Raw genomic sequence first — 19024 nt, 5'->3', positions numbered from 1 at the left:
TTGGACGATTTTTGCTAATTTTCAGTATCAACCCACCTGACTGTTTTTGGGTCCCTGTGGCCACCAGGACCCTATATTATATCTCAGGTGATATAGCAAGAGTGTCTAGGGCTCATTTCCAGCCTCCAGGTACATGTCTGAGTCCTATTTCAGACATTTTGAGGTGTTTGGTGTCAAATTCATTTTTTCCATTATAGGCCTTAGATATCAGAGTCACATCACATTTCTAGTTCTGGACCCAAGAACACCATAGTATACCTCAGATGACATACCAAGAGTGTCTAAGACCCATTTCTGGCCTCCAGGGGTGACTTTTTGAAGTTTTTGGGTTTAAGGGGACAAAGTCACTTTTTCCACCCGAGGTCGTTGAACTCGGAGCTGGGTAAAAGTTTAGCTTGAGTGCCCTCCCCATGGAGGTCAAAAATGTTATTGCATCAAAATCATTTAAAAACTATATAGGTGTAATTGTAGTGCCCTGAATTCTATATGGCTGCATTTGCACCGTTCTAGGTATTTACAAAATGAATTTCTAACACTTTTGAAGTCTCCATGAAGTGAAAAATGACCAAGTCCTAAAACTTCACTGGTGCATCAAAGTGGTCAAAAAAGGTCAACATTGGGTTAAAATTAACAAAACATAGTGCTGCAGTGGTCCAATAGCAGGCTAAAGACATAATGAATGACACAGAATGAACAGTTTTACTAAACACTTTGAAAATTCGATTTTCAATTTCAGGGGGACAAGGTCATGGAAGTCATGGAACTCCGAGCTGGGTAAAAGTTCAGCTTAAGGGCCCTCCCCATGGAGGTCAAAAATGTTATTACATCAAAATCTTTTAAAAACTATATAGGTGTAATTGCAGTGTCCTGAATGCTATGTAACTGCATTTGCACTGTTCTGTGTGCCTCCAAAATGAATTTCTAACACTTTTGAAGTCTCCATGAAGTGAAAAATGACGAAGTACAAAGACATCATTGGTGCATGAAAGTGTTTAAAAACGGTCACAAATGCATAAAAATGAAAAAAACAAAGTGCTACACTGGCCCAATAGCAAGCTAAACACACAATGAATGACCCAGAATGAATATATTTACAAATTACTTGGAAAATGCTATTTTAAATTTCAGGGGGACGAGGTCACAGAAGTCATGGAACTCCGAGCGGGGTAAAAGTTCAAACTTTCCACCCCTCATGGAGGTCAAAATTTTTAATCCATCAAAATCATTTAAAAACTATATAGGTGTGATTGGAGTGTCCTGATTGCTATATAGGTGCATTTGCACTGTCCTGTGTGCCTCCAAAGTGACTTTCTAACACTTTTGAAGTCTCCATGAAGCAAAAAGTGACTAAGTCCAAAGACCATTTGGAGCATCAAAGTGTTCAAAAACGGTCAAAAATGCATAAAAACGAAAAAAAACAAGTGCTACAGTGGCCCAATAGCATGCTAAACACACAATGAATGACACAGAATGAATAGTTGTACACATTACTTTGAAAATGCAATTTTAAATTTATGGGGGACAAGGTCACGAAAGTCATGGAACTCCGAGCGGGGTAAAAGTTCAACCTTTCCCCCCTTAAGGAGGTCAAAATTTTAATACATCAAAATCATTTAAAAACTATATAGGTGTGATTGCAGTGTCTTGGATACATCCCACATGAATTTTAAACACATTAGGAGCATCTCTGATCAAAATAACCATAAAAATCCCAAAGCTGCATCAGTGCTTCAAAGTGCTCCAAAACGGTCAAAAATGGACGAAAATGAAAAATATTCTCCATATCTGAGTTTTTATAACATTCCTTAGATAATGTATATCTTGAATTAGTTTTAAATCCTTTTATTAAAAAGTTTCTTTTCTATGCTGCACTGGTGCAACGCCTCAAGTCTGAGAAGCTGCACCAGTGCAGCCGAAGCAGCACTGGTGCAGCCGAAGCAGCACTGGTGCAACAAGAGTCAAGCTGGTAGCCTGACCTTTGACCAATCCGAGAAAAAAAAAGGTGTTTTTTTCCCTGGGCCCCTCCCCCAAACGAAAACACATTGACCTGAAGCCTAAGTGTATTCTGAGTCATAAAAAGTTTATTAGATGAAAAAATATTGTACAGGCACTTTTTTGCACAAAAAGTCACTTTTTGGCACTTTTTTGAGAGAAATAAAATAGTTCGCAGATTTTTTTTAAATCGACCGAATTAAAAAAAAATGCTCTTGTTGGATGGCTTTGGACATAAGGCCGCATAAACAAAAGGAATTTTTCAAATATCTGTTTTTCTCACTTTTTTATTGCTGTTTGAAATTTCTGACTTGACTTTTTGCATCATTGGTGATGCATGTGTTTAACATTGAGCTTGGGAAAATTGAAAAAAAAATAGACTTTGGGGATTGTTTACTAGGGCAAGTGATACATCAAATTAAGACTCATATTAAACTGAACCTCAAGCTGAAAAAAAAAACAAAATAGCATTTACGATCACTTTTTTATAAGCGACTTTAACAATTGTTTTTTAGCTATATTAAAAAACAAGGTAACGCCGTAAATTTTAGAAAAGAGATTTTTTCAAAGTAAAACATAGGTGTGACCTGCCTTCACATTAGGCTTCATAAACAAAAGAAAAAACATCTCTATGTGTTATATTCACTTTTTAATAACACATTTTCGTTTTAGGCACAAGCAAAAAGCAGCATTGGTGATGCATGTGTTTTTCAATGGGGTTTTTTAAAGTCTACCAAAATACGGTTTACCAATACATTTTCATTATTTTCTCTTTGGTATCTCATTATGCACATGTTAATAAACAGGTTCATGCATTATTAGCTAAATAGCATAAAAACACACTGAATTATTAACAATAATCTTTGAGATTCGGGTGACCAGATGGCCGGAAATCGAAAATCGCCTCGTATGGATTCAACTTCCATTTCGTGCACTTTCTATGTGGGCCACATGCATAAGAATTGGTACAATAATGCATACGAATCTTAGCTAGAATCTGCAATTGAAATTAAGTCTTTAACTTATATGCTTCAAGAATTATAGGGCACATTCTGCTATGTATAATATCCTATCCATTTCAATGGGACGACCAGATGGGCGCAAATTGAAAATCGCGTCGTATGGAAAGAAAATTTAGCTTGAAACAACCTGGAAAGAAAGGAATGGGAAACGAAATCAGTAAGCCACTGATGAACACAAACTTTTAATTAACATAACAAGCAAGGAACAATAACGCTAGAAACAAGAACGGTAAACTGTAGAAAATGAAAGTCAACAGAACATTCCTCCCCCCCCCCCCCCACCCCCCCCCCCACATTCTGGAACCTTCCAAAGTAGGGCAGGGTTACGGCTACGCCCAACTGGCGGCAACCCATATAAGGCGGGCCCTGCTGCCAACACTTGGTCAGGAAATCTTAACATATGGGGGAGCCGGAGGAGAGGCAGGGGCCAGCGGAGTCCAGCCGCAGCGGCCCTGGGTAGTTGCAGGTAGTCCCGCCACATGTCCACCCGGTCCGACCACCCATGGCCAGGGACCGACGGGGGGCCAACTGAGGCCGGCTGCAGCCGATAACCTAAGGAAGCCCGGTCCAGAGAAGAACGAGACACCTCTTCCTTTTCCCCTCCGTGACAGCCGCAGCAGCTCTGGGCGGCGGGATGTCCTGTCCATACCTCTGCAGAAATTTGTCCAAGTTGGGCTGGGAGGGAGAGGCGACGCGGACGAGCCTCTCCCACCTCCACGGATAGGAGGTCTCCCAGCCCCCGGCCCAACGCCGAACTCCCCCAGCCAGGCGGTGGTGCCATATTTTCGTAGCACCGAACATACCATGGTGGTGCCCCAGTACTTGCGCAGCACCGAACGTGCAACGGTGCCCATATTTTCGGAGCACCGAATATGCAATGACTGCACCGATACTTGCGCAGCACCGAACGTGCGCCGCAGGTGGCCATACCTCCGTAGCACTGGGCATGGGCCTTGTGGAGCACAGGGTGTGGAGAGACCATCGTGCATGCCCATGAAAGAGAACGGCCTAGAGTGCACCGGGAGAAGGAGACGGCACGAACGAGTCTCCCTTGCCCCCCCAAGGCGGGGGCATCACAGCCGCACCCCAGCCGAATGTCCCGCTTCCACAACACAGAGTTCCACTCCCTATTTTGTCCTCAGAAAGGTCTCTTCCACTCTTGCAGACTCGATGAGAGGGGACTGCTGCAGGGCCTCAAAATGGCTTCTGGGTCCGCTGGAAGGCGGGTCTCGGCCGCTAGAGTAACTTTGAACAGCAATGTAACTCGGTCGCTTGCCCACCGGGACACGAGCCCCCACCTCCGACAACATCTCCACAGCCTTGAAGAGTCTGCAAAGGTACCCGGCGGAGCCCTCGGCCCCTGCAGGCTTCCGGTAAGGGACAACTGCCTTGATCGCCAACAAAATAAACATGACATTGCCACTCCTTCTGTTAGCATGAATTCTTGAACTGCCGAAAAGGACTCTGGTCCAACTGCCGGTTGTAGGAAACTTTTTCCTGATGCTACTTCCGGACTGACCCGGCCCCGCCCAAAATGGCGCCGGTATCAATAGGAACTTAGGAACACCTCGTGGTGTTTCTTTTTGCTAAATAAAAAAAAACTTGATGTTCTGAGACATGTATATGATCCTTTGTACACTTGACAAGAAGAAAGGAGAGCTCACTCGACGAACATGTAAAAAGGATCCCGTTAAAAATGATGATTACAAATGTACAATGTATTATATTTTTTATATATATATAGCTGATGTATAACCTCGCTTATGACGCACGCACACGGTATGCATATAGGAAATCTGATTGCAACTAGTCTGACTATGCTTCTAAATTATGAAATAAATGCCCCCGAACCCCCCCAGCCAGTTGATAGACGTTTTAGTTTGCTACAAATGAATTGATAAAACTTTCTAATGTTTTTTATTGCTGCAAAACAACACCCCCCACTGTACGCACTTTAGCCATTGCCGTGTCCGGCCAAATACGACTGCACCCTCATAAATCCACGTACTATGATTTTGCAAAAATAAAGGTTTTCGAAATTATGAACGGGTATTGCATGCTTTATTTGAAATATGGGATCGGCGGGAGAGTTCTTTTCTGTGCACCCTACCCTGCTCTCTCTTTAAGGTTATTAGAAGATGGTTGCCCAGCCCCGGAGGAAGGATCGGATCTACGACACGATACTCTGCCTTCAAGGTACGCGACTGACTCATGAACTCTCGCGTGGAGAAAAGACCTCGACTTCTGAGGATGGGTAAAACGAAACGGTATAAATAATGGAATGTAAAAGAAGGGTAAAATAAAACGATGTAAATGTTATAAAGTACGACGCTCAAAGGCATTAGGGAACAGAGCTGACCAAAGAACTGAAGAACCTTAGAACGTCACAGCATTGAAGGAGATTTAAGGATCCCGATAGTGAGATACATCTACTAACTAGATACCTCGCACTAGGTACCTCTGGTTTCCTTTTTACGTTTCCCTGCACACGACCTATAAGGACACACTGCCCCCCCCCGACTCCAGAAACCATACCCCAGGGATTCTACCCCGAGGAGGAAAGACGAGTATGAGGTAAGTAAAGGACTCTCGAATCCATGTATTTGATATGCGCGAATGTTGTCCCCCTCCCTTCCCCTCTTTTCCCTCCCTCTACAGGTTACATCAGGGGCCGCAACCGAGGTATGGCGAAGATCTGAAGCCTTGCCCCGTCTGATACGCGAAGCGGACCAACGCTGCAAGGTGGCGCCTAAGCACGCCCACAAACTACTCACGTAGCAAACGAGCCCATAAATTTAGTATGATCTGATGAAAAATGATCACCCTTAACCCATGCTGCACGAATGAACCCATGTCACGTATGATTCGAAACTATGAGAGAATGTGTGTGTGTGACTGAAGCGTTGACTCAACTGGTCGAAGGACCAAGAATGCAAGAAAGTGCGACACAGTGGTACCCGTTTTCCTTTTTCTCAAAGCATGTCCCCTCTACCCTGTCTAATGCTCGTCCACCTCAAACTGCATGCTTTCAAGATTCTAACGCAGACCCGTAAATGTCCTTTGCTGTGTAATGCACTAAATAGCCTTTCTTAAATACACTGCCACTCTCCATGTCGCACGTGTACTATTTAGCCTGCTGTTGCACTCTCTCTCTCTCTCTCTCTCCTTCACACTCCCACTCTTCCGAGCGATTAGCTCCGAAATTGGCAGACTGCCACCCCTAGCGCACCACCCAATTGGCTCCAAATACCACCAGTATTTGCACAAAACTTGTCTTTAATAAAATCACCATGAGACCGTGTCACTACCTCTCCTTTCTGCTAAATTGACGAAACCGAGAATTGGCCATAAGGGAAAGGACAGGTAAGACGACTGAGGTTCCCTAATCTGACCCGTAATGAGGGAACTACATGTCAGCGGCTCCTATTATGAGATAAAATGCCTCAGATGACGCGACCTTCCCCGTTCCGAATTGTCGCAATACCCAAACCGTAAAGGTAATCGAAACCTCCCCATCTTCCCAGGACGCACCCAGTATTGCGTTCAGTTGCCCCCGATAAGAGTTTTTAACTATCCTTCACCCCCCGATCGTAAGAGATGGGTCGACTTGCGACTAACGCAGGCCAGCTGTGGTCCCTAGAAATGATTTTTTCGATAGGCAAATTTCAGAGTTTGGAATTCGAGAAATGCCACTGAACGCTCACCAACTGAACTGTGGCCTTCTGCCGATAGTACCCTTATAACCCAAAGTAAGATGATGCCCCCCCATCACAGTTTTCTATGTCCCTAGTTATTTTCCCATGAGACCCCTGTCTTTTCTAATTTAGTAATCAGGCCGCGAGAGGCTGCATAGGAACCAGAATGATGTTTTACAAAGTTAAAGATTAGACCGAAGCGAAGAAAACCATTACAATGAACCTTGTCGAAAGCGAAAATGTTTAGTTAAAAGGCAGGATGCATTGATAAAATGAAAGATGTTTAGCCTATGTTCGTCCCTCAGCGAGATACCTATTAGTACCATGTTGATAGCTCACAACACCCTTTTGTAAATATAAACCCCTAGAGAACGGTATAGCTTTGTCAGGCTTGTATTACGAAGGTGGGTCTCCATCAGATGAACTGTCGTGACTATAGTAAACAGTTGTGAAGGAAAGTCATAGTAAATCCAGCAGGCCCACCATCGATCATTTATATGTCAGTTGTGAACCCTAATATAACGGACGTTTCTATTGTCATTTACCTGGAGCTGGGAGAGAAATAGACTTGTGTGATTACCTTCCTCTGCCCATTCTCTAAAGACTGTCTTTTCAAACTCCTTCAAGGGTACAGCTGTCGGAGGAAAGAAGGACCGGATGTGGGAGCACGTGGCCTGACTACAGACTATGGAACGTCTGCGGCATGGGCCAAGGCGAGACCGCGACAGAACGGAGCTGCAGGACGAGGCACTATTTCCGACAAAACAAGAGGAGAGGGCTGACCTGATGCCCCTGTCCAATGTTCAAATGTGTGCCGAAAGGTCCCCGCTCCCTAAACTCGGTCATAAGCCCGCCTACCTGAAATCTCTCGTTCCCCTAGTTTGTTCCCGACCTGGCCATTGCTCCACCCCCCTTTTTCTCCGACCTACCCTATGGACTATTTGTACACTCTTCTTCCACCTGAGCTTTTTGACTATCGACTCCGAAAGACACAGGGCGAAAAAGACCTTTTCGACCAGAAACGCGAGGAAAAGGTCGTGCCCTGCAACACGGGACCTAGAATAGAGCTGGACCCTTAGCTCCACCGCCGGTGCTCCACAGCGCCAACAAAGGACTGAGAACTCAGTAACTTCGAACATTGACACCCTCAATCATCGTTTCTGCTACGTCTCGTTTCTCTCCCAGCCACCATTGTATTGATTATGCTCCAACCAAATATATACGGAGCCTGTATATAATAACCTGTATGCAATGTACTGACTGCTCGCTACAGAATCATTTTTTGTATTACCTTACTATGACTTTCCTGCTAACAAGTTTATCAAAGTTTTTCAATAGGCCCGCCTCCTAAAACTAGAGATCTTAAATGTAGTGTTTACGACTCCTTCACCTGGGGTCCTACTGCTTTTTCTTATGCCCACCATAATAGACTTGAATAGGAAATAGATCAGCAAGATGTCTTGAATATGTTAAAGGGAGGACTGTGGAAAATTAGTACGGTTTGGTAAACATTATCTGCGCCATCTTGCCTTTTCCCCTGATGCCACACTTTTGTCGTGCGCGCCCGCCATTTTTTTAGGTGCCTCGATCAGGACCATCCCTTTTGCACGCCACTGGCCCCCAACATAGCCCTTCGCCCTCGCCAAGCCTGCACGCTGACCAACCCCCCCTCGCTCGCACATGCTTTGAGTCATAAACCCCTCTTCAGCGCAGTTCTGCCTCAAAGCCCCATCCTGTTCCCAGCGCGACCCCTCCCTTCATTCTTTTCATAGTCCCCGGCCCTTTGATACAAAAAAAACCCCTTTTCCTGTGCCCGTTTGTCTTCCTTGTTCCCAGGCCGACACCTAGCTCTGCCGATACTATTCCTTGCCCCTCCCCGTACAGTTGAAAGCTTCCCTCATCAAAGGACCCCCGAGTTGATCAGAGCCCCCACCCCACGAGATCCGATCGAACCCCCCACACTCCATGAATCGGCGGAATATCCAGCTGCGCGATAACCATCACCTGTTGTGACCGGGGTGGGGACTTCTACTGTAAATGTGTGTGGGAACGGGCCCGAAGGGGAGATTCCGGGAATGTCTTTCCGTACATCAAAGCATTGCCATGAATATGTAAACTGTAATAAAGCCACAAAAACCTGTATATAAGGGGCCAGGCCTCAGAAATAAGTTAGCGCACCTCATGACGATACCTGCTGTCTGATTTGTCGTGTTCTCCTCCGGAGAGAATAAACCTTGTTTCCTGCCTTCCAGTCTCCAGCGCCTGCCTCTTCATTGATTAATGTTTCGTGGGTTAAAGAGGCGATACCGCCGGGCAAATACCGATTGTCCCCGACCTTAGTTTCTACACTAGCACCATTGGTTTTGCAAATGCTTGCTTGATCTTGTTATTAGCTACTGTTGGTAAGAACTCCTGCAGCAAGCTAGAGCCTCGAAGGGCGGCATGAATCGAGGGATTTGTTATTTGTAGACGTGCAATGAAGTCTGTGCTGGCCAGCCTGTGGCATGTTTATGCAGACTCGAGGTGGCGCTTTTCCTATAGTCCCCACTTTGTTTCTGGAACTCAGAGTTTGTTGCTTCGGCCTGCATGGGGGGGCTCTCAGGGGGCACTGTGGATGGTAATCCCCACCCCAGGTGACCCCTAAATGTACATCATTCAAGGTGATCAGTAAAAGGCGATGTTGATGAGATGATGTCTGAAGGGTGTGATCGTAACCTTGGCTTCCCCACTTGACCACATGAACCTGTGACACGAATGTCTCGTCCTGCACCTCTCGCTCTCTACCTGGCGAGCACCGGCAGCAGACTGAACCTCAACATCAAGAGTATCTGTTTGGGACCAGCCATGCCTAGAAGTGTCTCCCTTGCCTTATATTGTACTAGTCTCACTATTCACCATCTGGTGAAGTGAGACCACGAGAGCTGTCTCGTCTGCTACAATAATAACCTTTATGAAGTGCTACGCCGGCGTCTAGGCGCTGTTCATCGGGTGAGGTGCATGCTATGTGGAGGCCACGATCATGAAAGGCTTCTGCTGTGTCTTAAGAGGTTGGCGAGATGCTGCTTGCTTGCGCTGCCGCAGTCCACAGGTGACCGGTCACTTCGACATGTACAGTGGAGTTGTAGTCCGTGTGTGCTGTGCGGTGCATCCTGCTTTTTCCTTCCACACCGGCTGTTTTTGAGTGGAGTTGGAGTTGTAGTCCGTGTTTGCTGTGCGGTGCATCCTGCTTTTTCCTTCCACACCGGCTGTTTTTGAGTGGAGTGGGAGTTGTAGTCCATGTGTGCTGTGCGGTGCATCCTGCTTTTTCCTTTCACACTGGCTGTTTTTGAAAGGAGTGGGAGTTGTAGGCCGTGCGTGCTGTACGGTGCATCCTGCTTTTTCCTTCCCCACCGGCTGTTTTTGAGTGGAGTGGGAGTTGTACGCCGTGTGTGCTGTGCGGTGCATCCTGCTTTTTCCTTCCCCACTGGCTGTTTTGAGTGGAGTGGGAGTTGTAGGCCGTGTGTGCTGTGCAGTGCATCCTGCTTTTTCCTTCCACACCGGCTCTTTTTGAGTGGATTGGGAGTTGTAGTCTGTGTGTATTGTACGGTGCATCCTGCTTTGTCCTTCCACACCCGCTGCTTTTCAGTGGAGTGGGAGTTGTAGTCCGTGTGTGCTGTGCAGTGCATCCTGCTTTTTCCTTCCACACCGGCTGTTTTTGAGTGGAGTGGGAGTTGTAGTCCGTGTGTGCTGTGCAGTGCATCCTGCTTTTTCCTTCCACACCGGCTGCTTTTGAGTAGAGGGGGAGTTGTAGTCCGTGTGTACTGTGCAGTGCATCCTGCTTTTTCCTTCCACACCGGCTGCTTTTGAGTGGAGTGGGAGTTGTAGTCCGTGTGTGCTGTGCGGTGCATCCTGCTTTTTCCTTCACACCGGCTGCTTTTGAGTGGAGTGGGAGTTGTAGTCCGTGTGTGCTGTGCGGTGCATCCTGCTTTTTCCTTCCACACCGGCTGTTTTTGAGTGGAGTGGGTGTTGAAGGCCTTGTAGCTACCTGCTGGTGTCCCTTCTATCCACCTGGCCCACCCCCTCCCATGCATACTGTTTGCACTACGCGCCTGCACCACTGAAATCCTTGCACTGCCCCTACCTGCCCGCCACTGCCAGGGCGTTGAGCTCTGGTGTCTGTTGAATGGCAGAAAGGCAAATTCCTCTTCTTGCCATTACATCTTCGCTGGATGGGGCTTGGAATAAAGCAGATCCTTCTCTGCACCCCTCTTCCAAGTCAGTCATCTATTAAACTTTACTCCTCCCAGAGCAGGGTCTGCTATCCACCCCTGCTAGGGGAGCTCCTGTTGCTCCGGGGTGGACCTTACAAAGCATGTTAACAAATTGCTGTATTTTGTGCATGCCTTCGGGTCCCTCACCTCTGTCCTGAGTAGACTCGGCCTTGGATGCTGTATCCTGTCCTTGCCGTTGGGTGGACAGAGTAGAGAATTTACCGTCTGTAGCCTGTCCCTGTAGAGGGTGCTTCACCGTCACGCCGGTGTGGCCCCGGTACAGCTTTACTGGCTGTCTGTAGTTAGTGTATGACATGGGTTAGTGGAGTTGTTGTTTTTTCTTTACTCCTGGGTGGAGTAAACCGGAGCAATGAAATTCTGACATTCCCATTTCACTTATAATTGGTGATCATAACTAACTCACTCTCAATAACTCACTCGCTAACTCTCTCACTCTCACTAACTAAATCTCACTCACTCTCACTAACTCAATAACTCTCTCTCACTAACTAACTCACTCGCTAACTCTCTCACTCTCACTAACTCTCTCACTAATTTCATCACTCTTACTAACTCTGTCAATCTCTCACTAACTATCTCCCACTAATTAACTCACTAAATCTATCACTCTCAATAACAAAGTAAGTAACCTTCACTCTCCTGTTATTTATACCCACCCCTTTGTGGAAAAGTAAATTTTGCCATGTTGTATGTGCCTACGTGTTCCCTATGTTATGTTATATGTGCATGATCGATATGCATTTATTCCCCTATGATCGATTAAAGACGCAATTATTGTTGTTGTTGTTGTGTCCATCTCTAGTATGCCAGTTTCCAGTTTTCGTGAATACAACGAATATCGGGCCTATGTAAAGCTACGTTGCCACGTTTTACAGTGTGCACGTTAATTCATTGAATTATCCCCGTTTCTAGGCCTCAAAAGGGCCCGGACTTAGATTCAGCGCCTGTTTTCTGAACCCTCTCCAAGGAGCGATACAGACCCCACCTGTATCCCTGACTCTTAGCTTACTTTCATGCCTCGCAGTGCCCGGCTCGGCCTGGCTCTGCCTCCCAGTCTGCCAAGAATATGTTATGTTTCTAGTTATCAGTCCAGCCCTCCTTCTCTGCATTCCTAAGCTACTGAATCGCATCAATAGTTTCCGTCATGGTCTAGCCTTTATGTCTCCATGTAAGAGAAATACTGTATTAATATTTATAGAATATTCCCCGCACACGCACTACATGTAGAATTATGCATGCACCAGTCTTAATGTCTGTTAGCCTTTACTCTGATAACTTTTGGATTCTATCAACATGTACTCTAAACACCAGATACTAGATATGCCTGGGTACATGTCGCTCTGACACTCCAGACTTTAGTCTCCTCTTCTAGCGCAGAAGTCATAGCCCCCCAGTTCTCCCTGGTAACACGTCATTGTCAGTTTGCGCGCACCACTAGGTTAGAGGTCCCAGCTGCTCAGGTAGCCCCCTCCATGTTTCCGCCCCGTTTATGACATATTCTGTTACGTTTACATCACATGTCTGTGTATACGCACTGTACACGCCTTCTTGTTACCTCATTTTGCCCTTATCTTTCGCGACTGCTACAAACTCCGCCTACTGCTACGCCTACTGTATTGAATGCAATGTATTTTGTTTAACTATATATACTAATGTTCTGTTATTAAAAGTTATGCGCATCATTCCCAGATCCTGCCCCCGGCAGCTGTCGGGCCCTGCCATCCCATTCCCATGCAGGCTGTCCTGTTCCTGTCCTTTTATGCCTGATTAAAGCCTGTACACTCTAGCTACCTCGAATCTTGACTCTTATTTATTGAGCTATCTGTTTGTATGAGTATCCCGAAAAATAGAACCGGTAATTAATTATTTATTTACCACATAATGGCGCCCGAATAGGGACTTGCCCTTTCCCCACGCGCCGGAGAAGCCACGCAGGCCCCCTGATCCTCTGCAGCCGTGACGGAACCATACCGTGCACGTGCAGATATTTCTGCTTCAAGTATCCCTCAGGCCCACGGAGGAGACGGAGGTTGCGGTCCAGCGTCCAGACGAGGTGGTGGAGGAACGCGGCGAGTCCCGACCAGAGCCCAAGCCGAGAGTCCAAGGTCCAAGGTATCCGGAGGCCCACCTGTAACTAAAGTCCGAGGTTCGTCCGTCCGTCGTCGTAGCAGTCCAGTCCAGTCCGAGGCCTTCCGTTCTTGCTGCCCGGTGAGTACCATTGCTGGGGTAGTATCTAGACAGGGTCAATTGATTTGTCTCTGGTCCGTGGGTTTGGGTACACAGATCCAACACGAAGTGTCCACTTAGGTGGATGCGGGTCCTGACGTGTCTCTTTATGGGACCGGTAAGTTTCGTACTGTTTTAGCAGTGCATCTAGTCATTCTAGTAAGTTTCTGTTCCAGTAAGTTCTGTTTTTGAGAAATTCATGTATTCTGTTTTCAGTATTTCAGGTAATATTCTGTCCAAATGTTATTTCATGTGTTTTCAATGTCGTGGTATGAATGATTCGTTTTTCAGTTATTATTGTGTTTATCGTGTATTGTATTGTGTCCAGACTCCAGCCTAGTTATGCCTCTGTTCTCAAAGTTACGTCAGTTAAAAACTAGAAAAGGTCTGCTCGAGGAAGCAGTTCCTGTCCCGCCTAGGGACAGTCCAGGTCATTTTATGTATCAAAAGCATGGCATAAGTGCCATATTATATCTAGATTTATGGGTGGAGTACACCAAGGAATTAGAGGAAAAGTATAGATGGCCCGTATCAGGTACGTGGGATGCCGAGTGCATCATGCGAGTAGAAGAAGCATTATGGAAAAAGAAAGCCAGACAGTCCCAGAGAGACGCCATCGAGTTATGGCGCAAAGAATCTCATAAAAGAACAGAAAAAGAAATCATAAAGTCTGAATTAAGTAGAGAATCCTCAGAAAGAGCCCAAGAAAGGGAATTAATTGAAGTAGGTGAACGAGTTAAAGCCGAACAGTCAGACAGACAGAGAAATGCCCTCATTAAGGGTATGTATCCTCTTCTTGCCGAGGGTTTGCCAAAAGCAACCCCGGAAGCACCATGTAATTTTCCGCCGCCATTAGTTCCGATTAAGCTACGTCACAAACCGACCGCAGCTGATATTTTTCTCTCGTCCTATTTGGACGACACAGTCCCAGAATATGCGAATCCTGCTCCGCCAGCTCCGGTAAATAATGTAATTCCTGTTCCTCCGGCCACCGGGGCACCTGTTACAGCACCTGTTACGGTACCCCCGGTCCAGTCCATAGTACAAGTTCCCGCTACATCGGTCACTCTGCCAGCACGAAGAGTATCAGTCGACGATTCCAGTTTAGGGGCTGCGGGAGGAGGTCCTCCGGGTACCCCGCCGCCACACAAACGTATAACGTTAGTCGAGTTACATGAACGTGCGTTACAGCGTACGCCCAAACATTAGTCCGTTGCAGATATCAGGCGAGCTCTCACCGAATGCCGTTATGATCCAGTCCCAGGCGATGATAATATGGTTATATATTCATTGCGCGCAAGACGGGTGACCGAGTATTTGGACACCCTACCGAATATGAAAGAAGATCTAGACAGAATATATCGTTTCATCCGTACAGGAGAAGATCCAGAAAGTATTGGCGAAATCATGTCTCTAAGGAAAGCTGAGACTCAGCTCATGCTATTAAAGTTTCTAATCAATTGTTTAATAAGGGAACAAGATTATCCAGACAAAGATCCAATCGAAATGAAAGTCCTGACAAAGTGGAGTGATCATATAGCCGAGGGAAGACACAAGACACTCAGTAGTATAGACAGTATGTACAAGAAAATTCGTAAGGAAATAATAAGGTTACACGAGAAACGCAAAACAGCACAAGTAAGCGAGAAAGAAGATAACTCTGATACTGAAGAAGTAGAAGACGAGAATACCGGCAGAATAGCGTATGTAGGTAAATCTAGATTTCCAGACCGACATTCACGCCTAGAACACAAGAAAGTCTTTCATCTTCCAGCACCAGAACAATATTCTCTAGAACAAGTATTTCAAGCTACCGATCACATTCTGAAATCACGAATCGGTTATAGTGAACTTAGTACCATGCATGAACAAGAACTAGCCCGATCAGCAGTCCGATGGATTACTGATTCTACCACTTTTCCAGACGAAATAGTGGCACAAATGTTTCTGAAACTGCCCCCAGCCGAGCAACGACTGGTGGGTATGTATATGATCCAGCACCTCATTACACTATATGAAGGACAACATTCTGATCCAGATCCGTTACATGATATTCTGAACGAGTTACTCCAGTATAAATGGAAAGGTTTAGGTACCGATTTAAGTAGTGTCATTCTAGAACAGCGCCACAAATATAGAACGTTTCTGAACCCGCATTTTGTTCACGTCTCACCTCCAGAAAGTAAACCATTTTACATAGATAGACAGCATCCGTTACGAGAAGTACACCCAGTTAGGACACCGGGTGGTGAAATGCAACGAGTATTTGTTTACACCCCTATCACATAGATGGAACTCTTAGAGATGAAGAAATTAATTCCCTGTCACGACAAAGATCCAGCAGGGTTCCATCGAGAATTAAAAGACATGCTCCGTATGGGAGAATACACGTATCCAGATATCATTAAAATGTTAAAGGTCCTGTTGCCCGCAGGGGTATATGAAAAACTCAAGGAAAAGGAATGGGAGGTGGGAGAGAAAAAGATTGATTGGACAGCTCTAGAAGCTGAAGATAAAATACGAGTACCAGGTACCGGTCTTGGGGACAAATGTAAAGAATTGCCCGAGTTATTGATACAAGTTTTGCCAAGGTTATTAGCCACGAAAAAGGAAGATTGGGATGCAATCTCAGCATGTAAACAGAAACAGGATGAAGATACTAGTGATTTTTATTCTAGATTTGAAAAATGTTTTATTATTAACAGTGGTTTGAAGACAGGTAGCGAGTCATACCCTCATCTTTTTGTTACTAAACTAGTCGAGAATTCAAGCCCACAAGTTAAAAATCGAGTTTTGAAAGTCGAAAGTACCTGGCAAGCTAGTACCCCGTCACAAATGTTACAGATGCTCCAGTATCACCAGAATAGAATCAGGGAAGAGCAAGAACACGAAAGGAGACGTATGAAAGACACGAAAATGAAAGTACTAGTTGCACAATCTGTTCCACAAGACAGTCAGAAGAGGGGTCCGAATCAAGCCAGTCATCCTGCAGCTCCCGTTAAAGGGACATGCAATTATTGTAAACAACCAGGTCATTTTATAAACGAGTGTGCAGTTCTGAAACACAACATAGCAACTGGTAAGACTAAAGAAAGACCACGTCCGCCTAGACAAGAACAAGTTTCACAGACTTCCCAGACACCACAGAATGCACAACAGACAGTTCCAGCACCGCAGCCTATTGCTGCAACACAGCATGTTACACAGCAGATGTACCAGTATGCCCAGACAGAGTATCCAGAGTATCAACCGTATTCATGAAACAGCCTAGAGAGGGAGGTAGGCTTGCCTCTCATCGAGATACCTGTAGATCAAGAGGGTCCCTGTAGGAGAGTAGGGTCTGCTATCCTATGGTCACCCCAAATTTTTGCTTTTTGCTTCACTGGTTTTCGACTACTGAGGCTGTGGGCCTGCTGATCAGACCCCCAGCCTGCTGTTCTCTCACTAAATTAATGACACATGTGCTATAGGCACATACCAATTGGAAATGGACTCCTTGTCAGCCCCTGTAGAATGCACTATAGGTGCACAGGGCACAGGAGCCACTAAGGCCTACCAGGGGCTGCAGCATATCTTTTGCCACCCCTGGCTGGTTCTTAAATTGACACAACTGGCTGATCACTCAGCTGGGGTAAGGTGGTGTACACACCCCTTGCTTAGATATAGTATACCTATGTCTAAACCTATATCTGGACACATGTAAACCTGTGAGCCACTCCTATAGACAGGCCTCACCAATCCTGGAGGCTGGGTGCATGGTTTTTATGTGAGATGGAGCTCTAGCATGAGCTGAGCCTGTCTGCAGCCGTCGGGAACAAATCCCTAAGCTGTTTCAGGATAATGCCATACCATATACTATTAAGTGCCTTATAATCCTCGCGGTTATTTAGCAACTCTGGTTTGGCTTTATCAAAACATGTCGTGTAAGGTGTCATACGCTTTGGAATACCATCCCCTCGCCAGTTCTGGCGACGGGGATGGCATTCCACCCCTCTAGAGGGGTAAGACATGTTACTTCACTTTAATGCGGTTGATTTCTCCAAAGGCCTTAAGATCCACAAAATGGATGCCTCTGCCACAGACAAATGTCTGGACCCCTGGAGCTGACCGAAACCCAGTCAAGGGGGTCCTGGACAAAGGGTTTCCTGTCACAGGAGGGTGTCACCGCCCTCCAGACAGGAGATAGTGTATTGTAGCAGGGAGGTTTGAAAGAGACCAGACACTGCCTGGGGCGCACAAGGCTGCCCCTTGCATAATCCGGCCAAACCGGTTCTGGGGCACTCCAGCCCTCGTGCCAGGGCGGCCTGGATCAAAGGAAGGGGGTGTATCCACCCACTTCCTGGGTCCCACCCATAGGAGGGGACCTAGCAGGTAATCACGCCCACCAGATTCGAATAAGAGTGGGAGCAGTGCCAATGCACATCAGATTTCCTGGAAGAAACATTTGAAACGATATTCTGGACCCTTCGCCCTCCATCTCAACGTGGAAGCCCGAAGAATCTCCCTTGTGGTCAAGGAGTGACCACCCTGCAGCAGCAGGCACCATCCAGCCCTCGACGTCTACTTAGTTGCAGTTCCCGCCGGAACTCGAGCGACTGAGATCGACGAGATTAAGCCTGCCCAGCTTCTAACAGCCCGATCCACAGTCCCTGCAAAGCTGAGACCCGTGGAGGCGACCGGAAGCGTGGGGCACGCCATCTTGAAGTGACCACGAGACGCTGACCGTGCAGCCCACGAGTGACCCTCGAAGCTGTACACCGGGGTTTGAGAAGCCCCCACCCTGAGCTACTCCTGAGCCGAAGTTCAGCCCTCCACACTCGACGAGTGCTGCGTGGGGCCCTTTGGCACGATTTGGCTCAACGCGTTGGCCCGGTCACTTGCCAGCTGGCTTGTGGTCCCTGTGCCGACGAACTACAAAAGAAGACTCGTGATTCTGGTTGCTCCAGATCCACACCAGCTCCCCTGAAAGGGAGCCCCGACTCTGACCTTTCTGGTCCGAGTGAGACGCCATCTTCCAATCCCGCGTGGATTGCTCTTACCAAGGCTTGTTTGCTCCAAACCGGAAGCCGACTGCACCGACGGTGAGAGCCTGCGTGGGACAGATCGTGACCTGCTCCTGGACGTCGCAGATGCCCCAGAGCCCACGTGACAGCGAAGAGAAGCGCCTCGACGACCACCTGATTGCGCCCGACATTGCCTGGTTCCGTCCTGGTTCCACCCTGGTCACTGCTGAGTGACCCAGACTCTGTCCCCTCTGCTTTCAGGTACTCTACAACTTGAGTCCACCCTTGGACTCCACCGGACACTTCGTCTTCACCCTGCCTGCAGCCCTTTCAGCTTCAAGCACCAAGAGCCTGCGTGTCAAAACCCGACGCCACTTCGACCCTGTGCACCCACTTCCTGTGGGTGAGGTAACTTTGCTCCGCCGGTGTTCCCACACTGGTGCACACCTCTAGGGTCTGTGTGTTAAGTTTTGTTCCTCTAGGTTCAGCGGAAGTGTCCTTAAACTTTAACTATTTGACTTTTACGCACCATTGGTTAACATTGGTGCATGCGTGCGCTTTCCGCACATCTCCCGAATCCCGAGGGCCATTCCCGACTTCAGCATTGCTTGTCCTGACTGCTCCCAGCGATTTCCTAGGCCCTAGGCCTAACCACTGTTCGAGTGGCCTCTCTTATACCACTTGTTTAGTATATGGTTTGAGTGGCCCCCCGCCCTCATCCATAATTGTGCAACTTGTATGTTTAAACAGTGCTTTTTGATTTAACGCTTGTGCCCCTTTATTCATAAAGAATACTGGGGATTGTTTTTAGTAAT

This window comes from Lissotriton helveticus, assembly GCF_964261635.1.
Source record: "Lissotriton helveticus chromosome 1_1 unlocalized genomic scaffold, aLisHel1.1 SUPER_1_unloc_35, whole genome shotgun sequence".
In the NCBI taxonomy this organism is placed as follows: Eukaryota; Metazoa; Chordata; class Amphibia; order Caudata; family Salamandridae; genus Lissotriton; species Lissotriton helveticus.
The sequence above is the reverse complement of the archived record's forward strand: the minus strand, read 5'-3'. Positions refer to the sequence as shown.